This window comes from Podarcis raffonei, chromosome 10 (assembly GCF_027172205.1).
Source record: "Podarcis raffonei isolate rPodRaf1 chromosome 10, rPodRaf1.pri, whole genome shotgun sequence".
Classification (NCBI taxonomy): domain Eukaryota; kingdom Metazoa; phylum Chordata; class Lepidosauria; order Squamata; family Lacertidae; genus Podarcis; species Podarcis raffonei.
The window spans coordinates 17,437,282-17,456,240 of record NC_070611.1 but is presented as its reverse complement, the minus strand read 5'-3'; the positions used below and the strand labels follow the sequence as shown (position 1 = coordinate 17,456,240).

General features: G+C 41.4%; 1 protein-coding gene across 4 annotated transcripts in view; it reads left to right on the top strand.

The window, feature by feature from the left end:
• PLXNB2 (plexin B2) overlaps positions 1–18,959 on the top strand; it is a 349,645-nt gene that overhangs the window by 74,046 nt on the left and 256,640 nt on the right. The window lies entirely within an intron of this gene.

Genomic DNA, 18,959 nt, shown 5'->3' with positions numbered 1-18,959 from the left:
GAAGCAAATATTTATGGTGAAAAATAATTTTAAGTGTCTTTGCATTTGGAGGTAGCAAACTATTTGTGTTCATATAGGCACCTGCCAACCTAGCAGTTCGAAAGCACATCAAGTGCAAGTAGATAAATAGGTACCGCTCCGGCGGGAAGATAAACGGCATTTCCGTGCACTGCTCTGCTGTCGGTGTTCCATTGCACCAGAAGAGGCTTAGTCATTCTGGCCACATGACTTGGAAGCTGTCTGTGGACAAACATCGGCTCCCTCGGCCAGTATAGTGAGATGAGCGCCGCAACACCAGAGTCGTCTGCGACTGGACTTAATGGTCAGGGGTCCCCTTTACCCTTTATCCTGGGTACCCGATGTAGGTTGTTGTGCAGGAGGCGTTTTTGAAAAAATTGACATAATTCCATTTTGGATGTGATTTTATACTTAGGTGGTATACTACAGAACCATTTTAAAGGCTTGAATCCAAAGAAATAATGTGATTGTGAATCAGGAAACCAGATGTACATCAGGAAAATTAATCTGCAGCTGCTGCTGCTTCAGGAAAGGCTAGCCTCTTAAAACATAGCCCAGTGGCTTACCTCTTCAGGAACGGCAGCTCCTGGAGAGAAATCGCACAATAAATCTTTGGCTAGGCTACCTGCTTAGTGTGCTTACTTGCATGTGGATTGACTAATTAGGTTGTGGCCAATATTAGTAGTTCATGGATGGTATATCATGGCTTGGAGCAGCTCATGAATATTGAAAATCCTAGAAAAGCTTATAATTTTTTAATGACCCTTGTTGAAAGGTCGAACGCAGCATTTATGATCTTACTTCTCCGCAGTAATTAGCAGTCAGAATGAATAAGTGTGCCAATTTCATAAAATAGCAGCTCATTGGGGATGCTGAAAATTAATTCAGTCCTCCAATTAGAACCACCTGTATCGTGCTAAACGAGAGTTTTCGAGCTCTGTCAACAAATAGCTTTTGTGACTTACAAAAAAAAATTGGCAAAGTTTCCAATTCATTTCCAATTTAGGAAAAAAAACACAATTGCTGTGCCTGACTCGGACATTTGTCAAAATCCTGTTTCCTGAAAGATAACCTGAACTGTGTTCTTATATTATACCTGAGTGAAGATTTAGTAACTTCTAAATTGCATCTTAAGTAGGTATGAACTAACAGTTAAATAACTGGAGGAAGTTCACATATGCAGTCAGTATTGCTTTTATGATCTGGTGTGTGGTGAGATTTTACCTGTTGGACAGAGCAATCCTAACCACAGGAAGAGGGAGAGAATGAGGTACAGCAGCTCCAAGTTGATATGGTTAATGGGCTTGATCCCTGGCCCTTAGGAGAACAGGGGACCTTTGGACCCAGTCCTCTTCCCCAGCGGGCCACCAGGGAATCAGCTGAAAGGCCATCAACATGGGATAAAGCATCCCCTACCATTCTCTGGAAACCATTTGGATCATTAAGTGGCAGGGGCGGACCATCCAAATTGGTCCCACCTCCCTGCAGAGGGGAAGGGTCACGGAGAAGTCCAGTTGCACCAGGAAGTGTTCTGACCATGGCACTTCTTTAGTTTTGCTTTTACTTAGTGTTAGATCACCAACATCCATAGAGGTGAAGACCAAATGTCTCCCAGATCTGGGCATTGGAAATTTTCTAGTTAGCCTCAAGGATGAACTTGCCAAGACTAAACTATCACGAAAGGAGATGGTGGGAGGAGGAGGAATATAGTAAAGTGGTTCAAGTCGTGCAGTGTTAATCCATTTTAAATATCTAAGAGAGTATAGCTGTTGTTACATATATGAACACATTTTGCGAACTTTCCCTTTCCATTTATATTTTCTCACAGCTAATTACTAATTATAATTGTGTCTTTTAAAACACAATTTCTAGTCTTTTGATGCTGTTCTCCTTTAGCTCACTTGTGGTATCTCCGTAACCTAATAGATGTTTTCCCATTCACTCTGCACAGAGTGTTTTTTATTTCATATAGCCATTCCCATTTAAAACTGTAAAGGAACTCAATGTTCAACTCTTTGGAATTGGATATAATTTTAGAGCTATTGTATTTTTTTTTATTCTTGTAATGTGGAGTATTCTACTCAAGTAATTTAGTTCATTGAAATTGTGTGTGTGAGAGAGACTACACATTCGACTAATTTTGTAACTCTTTTGCCCCGTATTTTATTATAATTTTCTATAGTACATGTAAAGCATAACCATGATTATTAAGGAAGCTGAGTTAAGGTCTGTTGCCCAGCACCAATCACCCTTCGGTGGGATATTTATACGTAGACATGCCAGCAAAACTTGTCCCTCTGTAAGTGGGTTGATTACAAAGACATAGCAACATTTGCTATGTTCAGACATAATGTTTTTAACCATAATGAAAAACCTCAGTGTAAATCACAATAGGTAGTCAGATACAATTGTTTTCTCATAACCGTTGTTAAACGTTATGCCTGCAGAGGGGCGTTTAGAAAGAAAACCACGCTGAAAACACTTCATCTCACTATTTCTCAAAACATTCCCTCTCACTTGTTACATCTTCTTTATTTGCATAAATTACCATGGAAATTGCCTGTAGTTCAGTACAGTAAACTTGTGTATCGATCAGATACCTGTGAGATACTTTTTGGTTGCTGCTTTGTTTTGCAGTTAAGATTATTTTCACTGAAATAGCTTTTCTGCTTTTTATTTAAGCCAACGTGCTTCGTAGTAATTCACTAGCTTGTTCAGCCAAACTGGGACCTGTTTATACCAGAGGGAGGCATAACGTCAGTGGTATTAGCTGTGAATTTTGCCATATTTCCTTCCTGCTGGTGGCAGAATACTCTCCAATATACTATAATGGGAGCAACTGCTGCTATTAACTACTGTAAGGTTGAGTCTTGTATGTCCCTGAAATCAATTAATTCTACAGTGGTATACTGCCAGTCTAAGAACTTCTGCCAAGAAAAAAAGTAAAAAAAGAGAGTCTAATCTCAAATGAGCCCATAAACTGCTAGCAAGGCCTGTGGATAAAAAGCAGGATGCAGAAGTTGTACAGTGTTATTTTTAAACGTAGACACTGAACCGTCAGCAGTGGAAAAGCAGTTTTGCTTGGAATAAATGCTTCCAGACCCAGAACCACCCACACGATAAGGGGCTTTTGCCAGAGGAAATGAAATATAATGCATTCTACACTTCTCTGGGAATGTTCACAGGCTATGATATCATGAATATATTGCCAGCCATCAACTGCAGACTCAAATATATGGCTTTAATATAATGGCTGTAAATTAAATGTTAAGTTGCTTTCCAAATGCATAATTGACTTAAGGAATTCTGTAGCACAGGTTATGGTGATGGCCATTCCCTTAGATCTATACTTAATCCTTTTTTAAAACTATCTATCATTTTTCATCAAGTTAGGACAGCTAAATGGAGCCCTATGTTTGGAGAACAGCACATTCCTGAATTCCAAATATGGTGGGCAAACGAAAACAGAAGGTTGTTGCTTTCCGGCCTTGCCTGTGAGATCCCAAGAGGCATGTGGTAGACCTCTATTGGGGATAGGATGCGGGACTAGATCTAGGTCTGATCCAGCAGTTATATTTTTATTTCTTCTTAGCTTACATTCACAAGAGTTCCATTATTTGCATATCCATAGTACTCTGTAAAGTTGCCTATTACTAATATTTTTTCCCCAATTATATTTTATTTTAAAAAATCACATACACATTCCAATAATACATAATAGGTTTTTTCTTTTGTTTGGTTGACTTCCCATCCCATTTCCCATGGTGATTTTAATTTCGCACTCTTGCCGCACCCTGTCTTCGCCCTCTTATATCATGACAAAAATACAATAGTCATCTAATTCCTTATGTTGCACATAGTTCAAATCCTACTCGTGAATTCATCATAATATAAATACAGTGGTACCTCAGGTTACATACGCTTCAGGTTACAGTCTCCGCTAACCCAGAAATACTACCTTGGGTTAAGAACTTTGCTTCAGGATGAGAACAGAAATCGTGCTCCGGCGGCACGGCAGCAGCAGCAGGAGGCCCCATTAGCTAAAGTGGTGCTTCAGATTAAGAACAGTTTCAGGTTAAGAACGGACCTCCAGAACGAATTAAGTACTTAACCCGAGGTACCACTGTAGTCCAAAAAAGGCTTCCATTCTTCTGCAAAAGAATCATTGTTAGGTTCTCTTATTTTAGCAGCTGTTAGTTTTGCCATTTCCACATAGTCCATCACTTTGCTTATCCACTCTTCCGCGGTGGGAAAGCCCATCACTATTATTTTAATAGACTGAGCACTTCCAATGAATATTCTGAATAGCAACATAGCAAGCTGCCTTACGCTCAACTGGGCCCTTGGCCCATCTAGCTCTTATGGTTTGCACTTACTTGGCACCAACTGCCCAGGGTTTCAGACTGGAGACATTCCTAGTCTTATCTGGAGATGCCAGACATTGATCCAGGCACCTTCTGCATGAGCTCTGAGCTACAGCCCTTACCCAGTAGGAGTGCTACAGCTGTTTTCTTACACAGCAAAGCTAGCCTCAATGTCTTCTTTCTTCCTCCACCTTCTAGCACCCCCCACGCCAGGGATGGGATATCAGAACTTGTGCATGCATAACACAAAGGAAAAAAACGTTGTGGACGGCTTTGCTTGGTCATGCGGAAAGGCCTTGAGTGTCTTTGCTTCTGTCATTTAAGTAATTCGGTTAAAGCATACACTTTAATCCTATTAGTATTCCACTGTTGTTACAGGGATAGCTCAAGTAATCATGCTGTTTTGCTTGGTAGCAAACCTGGCTATGGCAGAGTCTCCTGTTTGACAATCCAGGATGACATAGATTTCAGCCTCAGCAAGGGAAATTTAATTACTTACTACCTAGACAAGGTGTAAACACACATTTAATTGCTTACAATGCAGACGTTGGTGACTTCACTTAGCATGTGTGTGTGCATGCACATAGACTGACCTGGATCTGGAAAAGAGGTTAAGCCAGTCTCCTTTGTAATTGCCAACTGACTATTGTGGTAGTAATGCACTTTGAAAAGAGGAATCACCTGGAACATCAAAGCACCTCTTTTCAAGGAGCTGAGCAATTAAGAAGGGTTAATTGAGTGGCACCTGAAGGAAAGTGGGGACTGGATAAGTAGTGAAATGTGAATCTCACACATGGATCTCTCTTGCTGGAATGGTCCAATGTGTAGTTGTATCTAGTTGTGTCTTTCCACTCATGGAAGGATATTTGCTGCAGTGGAGACTTCCATGAATGGAAGGGGGATGAGGATGCAACTTTTGCAAATCCCTCCTTTCTCCTACAGCTTCCCACTCCATTCCCATGGTGTTCTAAAGCCCGCCCACCCAATGCAGATTTGGAGGAGGTGCACAGAGGGCTGACAACAGAAAGGGGAATTGATGACAATGGCCTGTCTTCCTCCAGTCACAGCAGCCTCTGCTGGGGCAAGAAGCCTTTTGTGAGTGGAGGCACACAACCCACTTACTATAATGGAATGCTGATTTCTGTAATAGTGTATGTATTTAAACTGTAGGATTTTGTGGACTATTGGGTCTTTGGAGATCTTGCCTAGTAACGTTCCAGACCTTATCTGTCATACGGTATATGCAGCAATTACTGCTGAAAATTGAATGTCATGTGAAAGGGTGCACAGTTAGGCAGTGAGTTGCCTACTGTGAGTTGCATTCAGTAGGTTTGGGCAGCAGAATAAAAGGGAAACATGAATTAGTTCACATATGCATGCTCATCACTTGATGGCAGCATCAAGTGATGACTTGCCTGAAAGGGATAACCATCAAGAGTTTTCGTATGATCCAAAATACAGTTGTTTTCAAGAGAACTGGTTTGTGACTCCCACTGGGAAGCAGGGGCTGAACATGGATGTGAATTTGTCCTATCTCTCTAGCCTTTGTTTTCATTGTGCTTTAATTTAGTATGCCCAAAATACACATTGTATAATAGTTACCAAAAGGTGCATTTAGTTGACTTCAAGTGAAATATTATGTGTTAGGTAAAACACACATTAAAGCCAACCTGACAAAACAAAGTACAGTCGTACCTTGGTTGTTGAACGGAATCTGTTCCGGAAGTCTGACTTCCAAAAACATTTGAAAACCAAGGCACAGCTTCCGATTGGCTGCAGGAGCTTCCTTCACTCAATTGGAAGCCCCACCAGATGTTCGGGTTCCAAAGAACATTCACAAACCCGAACACACACTTCTGGGTTTGCAGCGTTCAGGAGCCAAAACGTACGAGTCACAAGGCATTTGAGAACCAAGGTACGACTGTACTTTGTTTTGCCAGATGGGCTTTAATGTGAAGCTAATTAATTAGGGATCATCTATATGTGAATACTTGAGAGGAAGCTCATTCAGTGGCCAGGGAAAGCAAGCTTTTAGGGAAAAGTTGAATGCGGCAGCTAGACTGGTGACTGGGAGTAGCCGCTGAGAGAAGCCAAGTTACAGGGATCTAGGCAGAGGGCCTTCTCGGTAGTGGCACCCGCCCTGTGGAACTCCCTCCCACCAGTTGCCAAAGAGAACAACAATTACCAGACTTTTAGAAGACATCTGAAGGCAGCCCTGTTTAGGGAAGCTTTTAATGTTTGATGGACTACTGTATTTTAATATTTTGTTGGAAGCCGCCCAGAGTGGCTGGGGAAACCCAGCCAGATGGGCGGGGTATAAATAATAAATTGTTGTTGTCGTTGTTGTTCTGTATTACAGACCAGGGTCTTTGTTTTGTTTTGATAAAATTGCTGGGGTTTTTTTGTTTTGTTTTGCTTTGCTTGGAGACAGGAATAATCACACTGTCCTATTACTTGGGGAAGATTGCATCTGAAAATGACTCTCTCTTGAAGTCCATTGTAGACTGTATATACTATAGCATTTTTGCTTTTTATTTATAGAAATGAATTGTTAGGAGGTGAAATGTGTACCTGGATTTGTCTATGGAGGTCTTGGTAATTCCAGCAAGTCATTTTCATTGTAGCGGTTTCATCCTGAATGAGCTCTCTGCATCCGATGTTTTAGTGAGAATCAACACATTTGTTCTGCAAATTGCAATGCAACTTGTCAGAACCTAGATCCTATTTCTCTGGTCAGGTGCCCACTGCTATAGGAAACTCATTGCTTTCAATGACCTTTTCCATTCAGTGCCATTCTAGTGGGCTGATCCACAGGTCCTTACTATCCATGAAGACTTGGGGGTCTGGAATTCTGCACTTGCATATTGCATACTTTTGAGTTGCATGGGTCCTGAAAAATGGTTTATTATGCAAAAACCATATACTCACCTTAAACCATGGGTAGGCAAGCTAAGGCCCGGGGGCTGGATCCAGCCCAATCGCCTTCTCAGTCTGGCTCACGGACAGTCCGGGAATCAGCGTGTTTTTACATGAATAGAATGTGTCCTTTTATTTAAAATGCATACCTGGGTTATTTGTGGAGCACAGGAATTCATTCATCCCCCCCCCATAGTCCCGCTAGTGGACCGGGACCCCGCTCAAAAAGTTTGCTGACCCTGGCTTAAACTCATGCTTGATATCACTTGGTATTGATATAGTAAGACACTGATGTTTGAATATTTTGTGCATCTTAGTAGCCTGAAGAAAACTTGTCTCCATAGCAAGATTGAGTTCGGAGTCCTAAAGTTATGGGTTTTCCCTACTTGATTGATTCTTATGTAGACATCAGTAGCCATTCTGCCTGGCTGCATCAGAGGGCAAGATTGCACAGTGAGAGGCCTGCCTATCAGCTTCTGTTTCTATTCTGCCTGATCATTCTGTAAGCTTTATAGAAGATTATGCAATAGTTGGTATCTGTATTTTCTTACCTCCTCTCACCTTCATATTCCTTAATCAGCAGAGATTTCCAATGCAAGCATCCCCCTTGCGTGTGAATAATCAAGTCAAAAAACCTCTAATAAACCACAGTTTCCTGTTTCATCCCAACTGGGTAACTGGTTTGACACAAGCAAGGTTATTAAACCAACTTGAAACCACAGCTTAATATCCCGAACTTCTTCCAAAGTTGGGAACAATCATTTCCCAGTTTGAATGAAATATGAAACTATGGTTCATTAGGTGTCCTGGATTGAAGACCTGCAGTGTGAAGGAGTGAGGGGGCTGCTTGTATGGTGAAAGGTTGGGTGTTCTCTATCATTTTATTAAACTGAGATTGTCTGAATTGAGTCATTGGCTGTTTTGAAACTGTTACTAGCCTTTAGCAATGAAAGAGAAGCCAAGAAAGAACTATAGAAAATAAGTATGCATAGCTGTCAAAGTGAGCAGCAGTCTTTTTAAAAATAAACTGCTGTGTGCTTGGGTATTGTAATGGCTTTAGGGGTTGCTTGTGCGTAAGTTACCACCGCTCTGGGCTAGGTTGCCTGGTTAAACCGTTTCTGTCTGGACAGCTATCCACTCTGTGGCTGTTCAGTCGCTAGCAGAATCCGTCAGTGGGCGTTTCTTGAACCTCTTCCAGCAAAGAAGTTCTTTGACGCCAAGTCGCCGCCTACTTTCCCTGCGCGGAAGTCTTCCGCGCAGGGTGGGTGTGGGCAGCGGAGGACCTGTGCTCTCCTCGCTGGTCTCCTGCGAAGAGTCCTGGAGCCTCCTCTCTGCTTCCCCCATCGGCCCCCCTCCATCCCTGGTGTTGCGCTGATTTTCTTCCCCGGCCGGAGACCTGCCTCTCTCCCTGCTTGGCCCCTCTCCAGCATTGCTGTGGAGCCTCGCCTCCTCCTCTAGTTCCGATGGCAGTTCCCTGACAGGTATTTACAAATATGAGTTCAAGTTTTTAGGAATTGTTATTAGTACAGTAAATATGTACAGTGTGCGCATATTACAGACCTACTTGTCAAATGACAGTCTTGTTGGTTCCATAATATTGCCTTGGGGTATGTGGCCATCTCGTTTTAAATAATGCTTTAAATCTTTAACACAAAACTACTTTCTTCTCCTGCCTTTGGATTGTTTCCTAATTGAATTGTCCAGCAGCCAACTTGTAACTATTGATTTAGTTAATGCTGAACTTTGGACCCAAGCTGTTTAAACAGATTACACTCTACTTTTATCAGAGAGAACTCCCCCCTGATTTTTAACAAGGCTAGTTGGATTATTTGTCTTATTTGATTATATATTGACACAGCACGTTAGAGAAGAGTCTTGAATATTCAAATTATGACGACTGCGCCATTAAGGTAATGGGTGCACTTGTGGGGCAAATGTGTGCACAGTTTCTCTCGAGCTCCTTCATGCATCGAGCATAGATGAACCCACCTCCACATTTTGAAATTTTGATAGCACACACATCAACATAAGCAATTTGTGAGTCAACTTGACCATCCTTTGTGACTATGTAAATAGATGAGCAAGGGATGCACAAATGCGCTCGCCAACTCACCACTGGTGAGCATGTTGGCAAGATGAGCAAAAGAGATAATTCCTATACTGCTACTCTGTGAAGCAGGCAAGTACAGTGGTACCTTGGGTAATGGACGCTTTGGGTTATAGACGCTTCAGGTTCCGCTAACCTAGAAATAGTACCTCAGGTTAAGAACTTTGCTTCAGGATGAGAACAGAATTGTGCTCTGCCGGCGCGGCAGAAGCAGGAGGCCCCATTAGCTAAAGTGGTACCTCAGATTAAGAACAGTTTCAGGTTAAGAATGGCCCTCCAGAACGAATTAAGTTCTTAACCTGAGGTACCACTGTGTAATGCTTGAACTGTCTCTGTATAATTTAAAGCAAAAACTTAACAGCAGTCATCATGGCAGGTGAAAGTGCTGGATGGAACACTTGAGCTGTATCTTGGCCTAGTGTAGCAGTGATCTTGCAATTTTCATTTCAAGAATAGGGTATTTTAGTGATCCAGTCAAGACGTGGGCAGCCACAAAATGTGTGGGTGGTTTTGAGGTATGAAGAGTCTCTGGAATGTAACCTCTAAATAAAAATTCCATTCATTTGCAGGTGTTGGTAGCTAGGGTTTGTTGATGGAATCTATGTTTTACCATTCAGGAGTATTTCCAGCATCTTGTCTTTGAAAAGTAGCTGACGGTGTGTTGGTTGATGTAAGAAGGAAAAGGTTGGCAACCGATTTCACCCACAAAATTGGGACTTTCCCGTTGTAGCCAATGATGCTGTAGCAGCACATTCATTCATTCATTCATTCATTCAGACCACCACCAACAGCAGCCAGTAGGCTTGGTCTTTATTGAAGACTGTCGTGACAGCACTCCCACCTGCCACAAGGTGGAACAAGATGGAAGCCCTGAACAAAAGAGCCCCAAAGCTTTTATTAGCTGCTAATCCCCATGTTACACCCTCCCAAACTACATCACTAATACATCATGGTTACATCATGAAAGGGGAGGTCTGGTGGCAGTAATCTGAGCATCCTGGACCCTCCCCTATGGTTCTCTTTGCCCTCCACCAAACACCTATCAAGTGTAACAAAAGAGATATTTGCATTTCCCTGTTTCCCAGCTAAGTTAATCACACCCTTTTGTCTTCATCTGGTATCAGGATGCCAGGAATTATCACTCAAGCAGAGGGGCTGAGCTCACATGTCTATATGAATTTCTGAAGTTTTCCCAGTGAGCCAGTACATAGATACATTTATCAGTGAATTGTTACATTTGGTATCACGCAGCAAAGGCCCTTCAAATAGATAGGAAGAAACTGTGATGAAGTGTTTTGTGGGGACAAATCACAAAAGTCACAAAAGTGATTGTGCTGATTTTTGTAGTGGGCTGCATATGCATATCTGCTGGAGGGGCAACCCCCCCCACCTATACATAAATTCCTGCAACAGTTTTAACTGGTTCTATTCAACTGTTTTATATAGGTTTTTATTACATTTTAGATCGCTTCAGTGTGCCTCATGGGAAGTGAATAATAATAACAACAATAGCAACAACAACAATAGTTATGATGATGTCATTTAATATTTAGAAAATGTTTATGTGGGCCACGTTTCAATGAAAGACATGTATCAAAGGGAGGTAAACTGCAAAATGAACTCTACAGGGGGAGTATAATTACTTTATACTCAACAGGCCTCTGACAGAAACATTGAACATCCTTTAGTGAATGCCATAGATGTTTCCTGACATTTTATGCAGGGGAAGAGTCCTTTGGAATGACAAGCCTTCTGCGGGAAATGGTCTGCATGTTGTCTATTTCTAGCCTGAACCTAGGGACCAGTGGCATTTCCAACTCCAGACATCCTTTGTGGATGTCATAGCATGCTCAGTGACAGGCAAATGTATTTCTGGAAGCTGGTTCCTTAATATTGATGACTTTAAATACAGCAGTGAAGTGGGTGGCTTGCAATGGGAAGTTTGTGAAATAAATATGTATCAGCTGCTCTTGTGAAATGTCTTCATGATCTCAGATGGGTTTTGGGTTATGCTTTCAAGAGTTCTTTTCAAGCAGATGTGGCTTTTGTTGTTGTTATGGGTTGTTATGGCTTTAAAACAACAACAACAACCCACCTGTATGTGTGTTGAAGCTTTTCACAGAAAAGCCATCAGCAGTAGTACATTTTGTTTCGTATAAAAAGGCTATAGAGCCAAATGGGAAATCTGAACTTCAAAAATGACTTCATTTTCGCTTCTGCCCTTGTACGATGGAAAGTACTGATAGACTTCCTTATTATGATCTGGTGTGTACTCATTGAAGATGGGAGTAAAGTGGGCAGAACATCAAAGTAAAATGTGTTGGCCTTTTTTTTTTATTGCTTTAATACCAACTGTATAAATATTGAGTCAAGTGGTAGCAAATCACATCTTCACAACTCTCAAACAAAGGCTGATGTAAGAAATAAATGTTTCCATTGCAGACTAAAACATAGCAGCAAAATATCCAGTTTTAAAATGTTGTGCTTGGATTGTTTCCAAATCATTGCTTTCCTCACACCCTGTCCTCCCTGGAAACTGACTACAGGTGATGCTGCTATCAGGACTCTCTTAAAAAAATTATTGATGCCTTGTTGATATCAGGACTTTCCTGGGCTGCTCTAAAGTGGTATAATAGACGTACTGGATTAGACAAATAGTAGCTTCCAAAAAGAGAACTGTTTGGGTGGTTCTCCGCGCAGTGTGTGTGATTCACTCCAAACTGGGTGATGTGATAGTGCCAAATAGAAACTCTTGGCAGATCTTAGCAGCTGATCACGCAGTAGCAGGAAATTGATGGGTTGTCTTAGGAAATGAATTCTTTTGATAGCCAAGATGTGAAGCTGAGATACGGCTTCAGGACTGGTCAGAACCACACTCATACCTTACTTCCGAAGGTAGGAGAGTGAGAGAGATTGTTCTTGCATTATGCCCTATATCAGTAAGGTTTTCAGTGTCTATAGGAGCAGTTTTTGACCACTGCAAGCTACAACGTATATTCTCCCTTTGCCCCAATGATTCCTCAGAAGCATATTGATTATCCAGTACAGTCTGTGTTCCAATAGTTCCCCCATGTTTCTTTTCTTTTAAAAATGCCTAGCTTCACTGACATCAGGCATGGTGGCTCACCCCCAGTTTCTAAGGAAGCAGTTTGCTGTGCAAGCTGTCACTTATCAATGGCTGTCAGAAACCATTCTGGTGCCTCTCCTTTTTATGTGTTGTGGTATAAGCCAGTTGACCCCTCTTGCAGTAATGACATTTAAATATAAAAATTCTGGAGGAGAAAAAGCAAAAGGTTTTTCTTGGGGGGGGGGGAGCGCCCTCCACCATTTGATCATAGTAAAAGTGACAAATTGCTTCTCTTAAGCTTCATTGCTCAAGATGATTTACAAGACCTTCACAATCAGTTTTAAGGAGCTACCTACAGTGCGGTAATGCTTTTGGAGATAGATAGCATTAGCAACAACAACAAAAATACCCACCTTGTTAGTGTACTTGAATACATGTTGTAAAATACAGTTTTGTTTATGGAATGTGTCACTTGAATTTTAAATTAACCTGAGCTTGCACTCTTATAAATAAATATAAATTTATGTGTGCACTGTAAAAGATCATTTTGGCATTTGATAATTGTCACCCAGATTCTGTGGCAAAGCTAGTAAAAGCTGGGGCCTGCAAAGCACTGTTTGCTATTTGGTTAACAAATTCTTTGAGTCCTGCTTCTCTCTTCATTTCTGTAGGAATCTAATGCTTCCATGTTTTAATATAATTTCACTTATTAATTCAACCCTGCGTGTGCATGTTATCAGCTAACAGCCATTATCTTTTAAATATTTTTACATAAGTTTATATCACTAATGCTTTTGCCGGGATGCTAAAAATAATTATATACCATTTTGCATAATTATATACATGTGTTTTTACTGTAGCGCAAGAACATAATTTCCTTAGTAATGCCTTAAGCGTATTGAGATGTCTATCATCTTATTATATAAGCTTCTCGCACCATGACAAGTGTGCTTTGGCTGCCTCCATTATAACTATGTGCAGATGTGGCAGGATGGGATCATCACTGTGGTCGCCCAGTGATCCTAGGCTGGGAGGAAGACATTGTTTGGCAATTGCATGACCGAATTACTTGGAGCACCTTGGCCACACAGGGCCAAACTTGCAACCCCCACCTTTACTCTTTCCCAACTAAGTCCCTGTCACCTTAAGATATGAATATTGAGCATTTTCTAAAACAAACTTAACAGCTGTAGGCAACGTTTTACATTTGCCAGGCATATTTTGCATCTGGCTACCAGCCACTTGCGAACAAGTGAAGTTGCCCGGGCACCAGGGTGGCACCTGAGGTCTCTACCACCCGGAGGTGTATGCCTGGGGATCCTTAGATCTTGACTGTTTCCACACTCTAGCAACACATCCTCTAGGATTCTATCTGTTATATTTTATCTGCACTATCATAATGAATTTCAGGAACCAAAACGTCGTATTGAAAAATAGGGCTTTTGAGCCATCTGGCCCCCAAATGGCAGCAAGGTATTCTGTTTCGGCCTGTAATCTTGATTTAAGGAGCCATTTGGTGCCTGGCTTATATATCTTGAGTTTCCAACACTGGCTGTAGGTGCAAAAAAGTAGTTATAAGATGGTATTATGAGCCACAAGTATATCTAGTCGGAATTGATTGGCCTGTCTGAATAATGTAAACCCTCTTCAACAACAGGTCTCAAAGCGCTCTCCTTTCCTTCCAGCAGAGGTGTATTACAGTGTTGCTCTTTGAAGGTGAAACTTAGGAGATCTCTGACCTTTCAAAGATTTTCCAAATTTACAAGCAGATCTGGGATATGCCACTGGGAAGGATGGGAGTTGTTGTTCGCCCTCTTGCTGCTTCTCAAAGGCAGCCAGAAGTCTGAAAGTGCTGTTTGTTGTTTAGAGAGAAGCATATGTTATTACCTACGAACCTGTATGTTTTGACTTACCGGCATACATGTAACAGTGTCAAGGGGGTGGTTTCCTTTGGGAAATGAGGGAGGGGGAGGGGGGAGTAGTAAACCTTTCCTTGCTCAGTGCCACAGATCTGGATTGGAGGATTAACGGTTTAAGATGCTGATCAAAGCAAAGCAAAACATGAACTTATGTGCACTCTTGCTTTGCTGCTCCTAATGAAATTATGCTTAAAATTCCAAAAAAAAGTCATCTTTATTCTCAGTTTTTAAAAACCCACATCCCATAGTGTTATTTTTTGCAGGGAGGAGTCTTGCTGCAGCTAAAACGGACTCTTAGCACCCTTTCCCAACTTCTAAATGGCTTCATAAAACACTTTCTCTCCTTATTAAGTCCTATTAAGATAATCAGCTGGCAGATGGAACCATTGTTCTTTGTAATAGTCATGCTGTACCGAGGTAGCATTATGTTTGTCCTAGACCCAGATTTTTGTGTGTGAACCAGTTGTTCTGTTGTACTATTTGAAATATGTACAGCAGTAGTAAAAGTTCCCTAAGCACAACATGTCCACTGAGCCTTATTAGACAGAGAAAAGTTAAATGGCAGATCTCCACGGAACAGTTTTGACTTCTTGATTCTGATGTTTTTGCAGTTTCACAAAATGAATGGCGCGGTTCCCCAAGGAAAACAAACAACAGCAACGCTTGCACCTAAATAAACACTCACCTGTCTTAATACTTCGTGCAATTATGGAGTGAGGGAATTATTCACTTACTGTTCCATAATGGTATCGTGAGCCTCCGGTCTCATTGGTTTCTCTTTCAGAATATGTGCCAAAAATAAAAATGGTTCCAACCTAAAACTCACCAAAAGGTTGTTCGTGTGTGTTTTACTCTTGCTGCCATCTAGTTTTAATATTTCATTGTTAGGCATCTAATTTTCCCAGGCACCAGTGAACAGCTGAAACTGCTGAACAAATTGCTTGCACTAAGACAGGCATCAGTTTGGCTGTATAAATCTTGTGCCATCAGGGTGCCTAGCATACACCATCCTGATTCCCTTTCTTTCCAAAGATTAAGTGTCCCTTCTGTAAGAGGCTCGTTCTCTCTCTCTCTCTCTCTCTCTCTCTCTCTCTCTCTTTCTCTCTCTTTCATTTACCACCTACTAACAGAGCCTGCTGAGCCTCAAGCCTGACTGCGACTGTTCTCTTGCCTATGCAAATGTTGAGAAATCGTTCTTCTTCTGACAAAATATATAATTATTTTCTCAGGTTCCATTGACAATTATTAGGGTAAATTGAAGCTCATTTGGTGGCTGTGCTTGAAATAAATGTTTTGCAGTGGGCCGTTTCAGGTCCCAGCGTTGTGTCGCTGATGCTTTGCGCTGGGGGATTTAGATGGTAATTGAAGATTTTGAAGAAAAAAGGATTTCCTAGGAAATTTTATAAGGTGAGGCTAGCCAGCTTAATGCAGCTGCTTGAAACCCAATGAAGGTTCAACAACGTTTTTAAAAGCAGATATCAAGAATATGTAATAACCAGTTGTTGACAACTTCCAGATGTTTTGTTTCATAAATATTTTATTTTTCAAAAAGGAACTATTTTTTTTTAAAAAAAATTATGGGGTTATTTGAAACAGATTTGCTAAGTACTTGAACTTGGGATAAAGAAAAATGTTTTGTTTTGTTTTATTTGTTTGTTTGTTTATACTCCCCCTGTCTCACTGCCATCTATAACAACAACAACAACTTTTACCAAGGAGAGAGCAGGCACAGGGCATAACTGAAAGCTGTGCAGGATTTCTGATGCAGAGAGAGCTCAGGGTGGAGAGGAGCTTCTCCATTCTCTGTCTTGAAGTATGTGGTGTGCATGCAGAATGAGTAATCCCTTTTGCAAGCAGGAAACACTTCCTGGTCAATAGAAAAGGCAGGTTTGCACACACAGGGTACATTCAGACATGGGAAATATATTTTGATAGTTTTCCTGATTATCCTACTAGTGCTACTGTCCCTCTTTCTAATTTCCTTTCACACTACAGTGCCTCTTGCATTATGCAACAGTGTCTTTTTGACCGATATATTGGCATGTTTTGCTAAACGTCGTTCATACCAGTTGGCATGGTGTGAGACAACAACAAACATCATTAGACAATGTTGGTAAAGGCAAAGGGACCCCTGACCATTAGGTCCAGTCGTGGCCGACTCTGGGGTTGCGGCGCTCATCTCGCTTTATTGGCCGAGGGAGCCGGCGTACAGCTTCCGGGTCATGTGGCCAGCATGACTAAGCCACTTCTGGCAAACCAGAGCAGCGCACGGAAACGCCGTTTACCTTCCCGCGAGAGCAGTACCTATTTATCTACTTGCACTTTGATGTGCTTTCGAACTGCTAGGTTGGCAGGAGCTGGGACCGAGCAATGGGAGCTCACCCCGTTGTGGGGATTCGAACCGCCAACCTTCTGATCAGCAAGTCCTAGGCTCAGTGGTTTAACCCACAGCACCACCCGCGTCCCAGACAATGTTGCTACTCCCCCACTATTTCTGCACATGCATGCTTCTGTCACCCCATGATTCACCCATGATAGCGACAGGAAATCACTTTATATGCCGACATACCACCCCAAATCTCTTCACAGTATTCTCACAATTTTCTGGGCTCATAGGGTTCCAAATGGATTTTGCTGGAAGCAGTTAACATGGAAATGAATGCTAAACTTCCACTACTTTCTGCTAAAGTCCTGAAAGCAACTTCTATGTCGCATGAGAGCTCAACTATAGTGTGGAAATTGACAGTTAAAGAAACTTTGGGGAACAGAATACACTGCTGAGCAAATGAGTCCTGTGCACTCACTGGCCCCTTTCTGTGTGCATGCAAGGTGCATAGATAATATTAAAGATAAAAATCTCTCTAGGGGTAGACTAGTGATGGTAGACAGCCCTTCTAAATCACCTAGCAATTATGACAATGGTGGAGAATGTGTGTGTGAAGTAGGGATTTCTAGTACGAAGAGGCAATGAAATATATGTACTCCATGTTGAAACAGTAAGAACTAGTCAGAGGAAATGGCTAAAGTCAATTGAGGGAGGAGGAAATGAGATCACAGTAATTCATACATAATATACAACTTGATGGCTTGAAAGACAGTTAGTGTTGACTTTAAGTGTGTGTGTGTGTGTGTGTGTGTGTGTGTGTGTGTGTGTGTGTTTTCTAAGGATATGAATGAAAGTAAGATGTTGCCTGATTATGTTGCAATGGTATTCACTGGTTAACAAGTCTTCTGGAACAAATTTGAAAGCTGACTTTACTCCAAGTGAATTTAAGTCTAGGATGGTGGCAGTTGTTTTCGCTCTCTCTTATCTGTCTGTCTGGTCTATGCTTTTCACTGTGTTTCTCACTCTTGTCCAGGTACTGTTGCAAATACTGTGCAGTTTTGTTTGCACACAAAAAAAAGACTGTGGAATCTGACGCCAGAAGCAAATGCCATTGGTATCTGAACTACCAGATTGTTTCATGTCTCGTTTTAATTGATGTTGGAGACAGAACATGGAGCGCAAAAGAGAATACACAATTTCATTTACCTCTATCAGTGTTTTTCTGGGCAGTTGATTGGAAAATGTCATAGGTGCTAGACAGGGTGGTGATGACTTTTCAATAAAGGGGAAGGATTGCAAGGGCTGGGCAAGATGGAAGAAGTTTCTCATTGTGCTTCTGTATTACTCTATGTATTATTAGTGCTGAGAATTATAGAGTAAAATAGGTCCTTTCCAGAAACTGGTTTTCAGTAGAATAGCTGAATTTGAGGCATGAGAAAGTTGTCATTACTTGCATTTTTACAACATAATGTCTTGTCAAGCTTTTAGGTTCGATTAATCTTGATAAATACATCTTGTTCCCCCGAGGAAAGCTGACAGAAATTATTATTTTTTTGTTAGTAGTGATGGCAAGATGTTCCATTCTTTTTTTACCTATATTCTTGCTAAATGAGTGACGTTATAGGAATAAGTGAAGTTATCCGTATCTTGTTGTTTTTTTATATACTGTATATCTATAAATGCATGCCCTCACATTAAAGTGTAACTTCAATAGAATCAGTTGCTGTAGATACCATTTGAATGCATTTTCGTCTCAAAGTTCTTTGGATATAAGCCAAGGAGATTACAATAACACTGAAGTAATGAAACAATTAAATAGCCACATATAAGACTATACAAAGCAATACAGGACGTCATAAAATCAACAGCTGCAATTCAGTTCAAAGCCTTGCGGCACAGGAAGGTCTTCTGTATAAAAAGGCCAATGACACAAATACAGTGGTACCTCTGGTTGCGATTTAATTTGCACAAGGGTGTAGATTAGACAGAGAGACTGTGACTGGGCCCAAGGTCACTCAGGGAGCTGGCTAAGTGGGAATTCGAATCCTGGTCTCCCACATTGACTCCCATTAACATCCTAGCCACTGCTCAAGTACAGTGGTAACTCTGGTTACGAACTTAATTCGTCCGGAGGTCTGTTCTTAAGCTGAAACCGTTCTTATCCTGAGGCGCGCTTTCGTTAATCAGGCTTGCTGCTGTGTGCGCGCCTCTGGTGCGTGATTTCCGTTTGCATCCTGGGGCA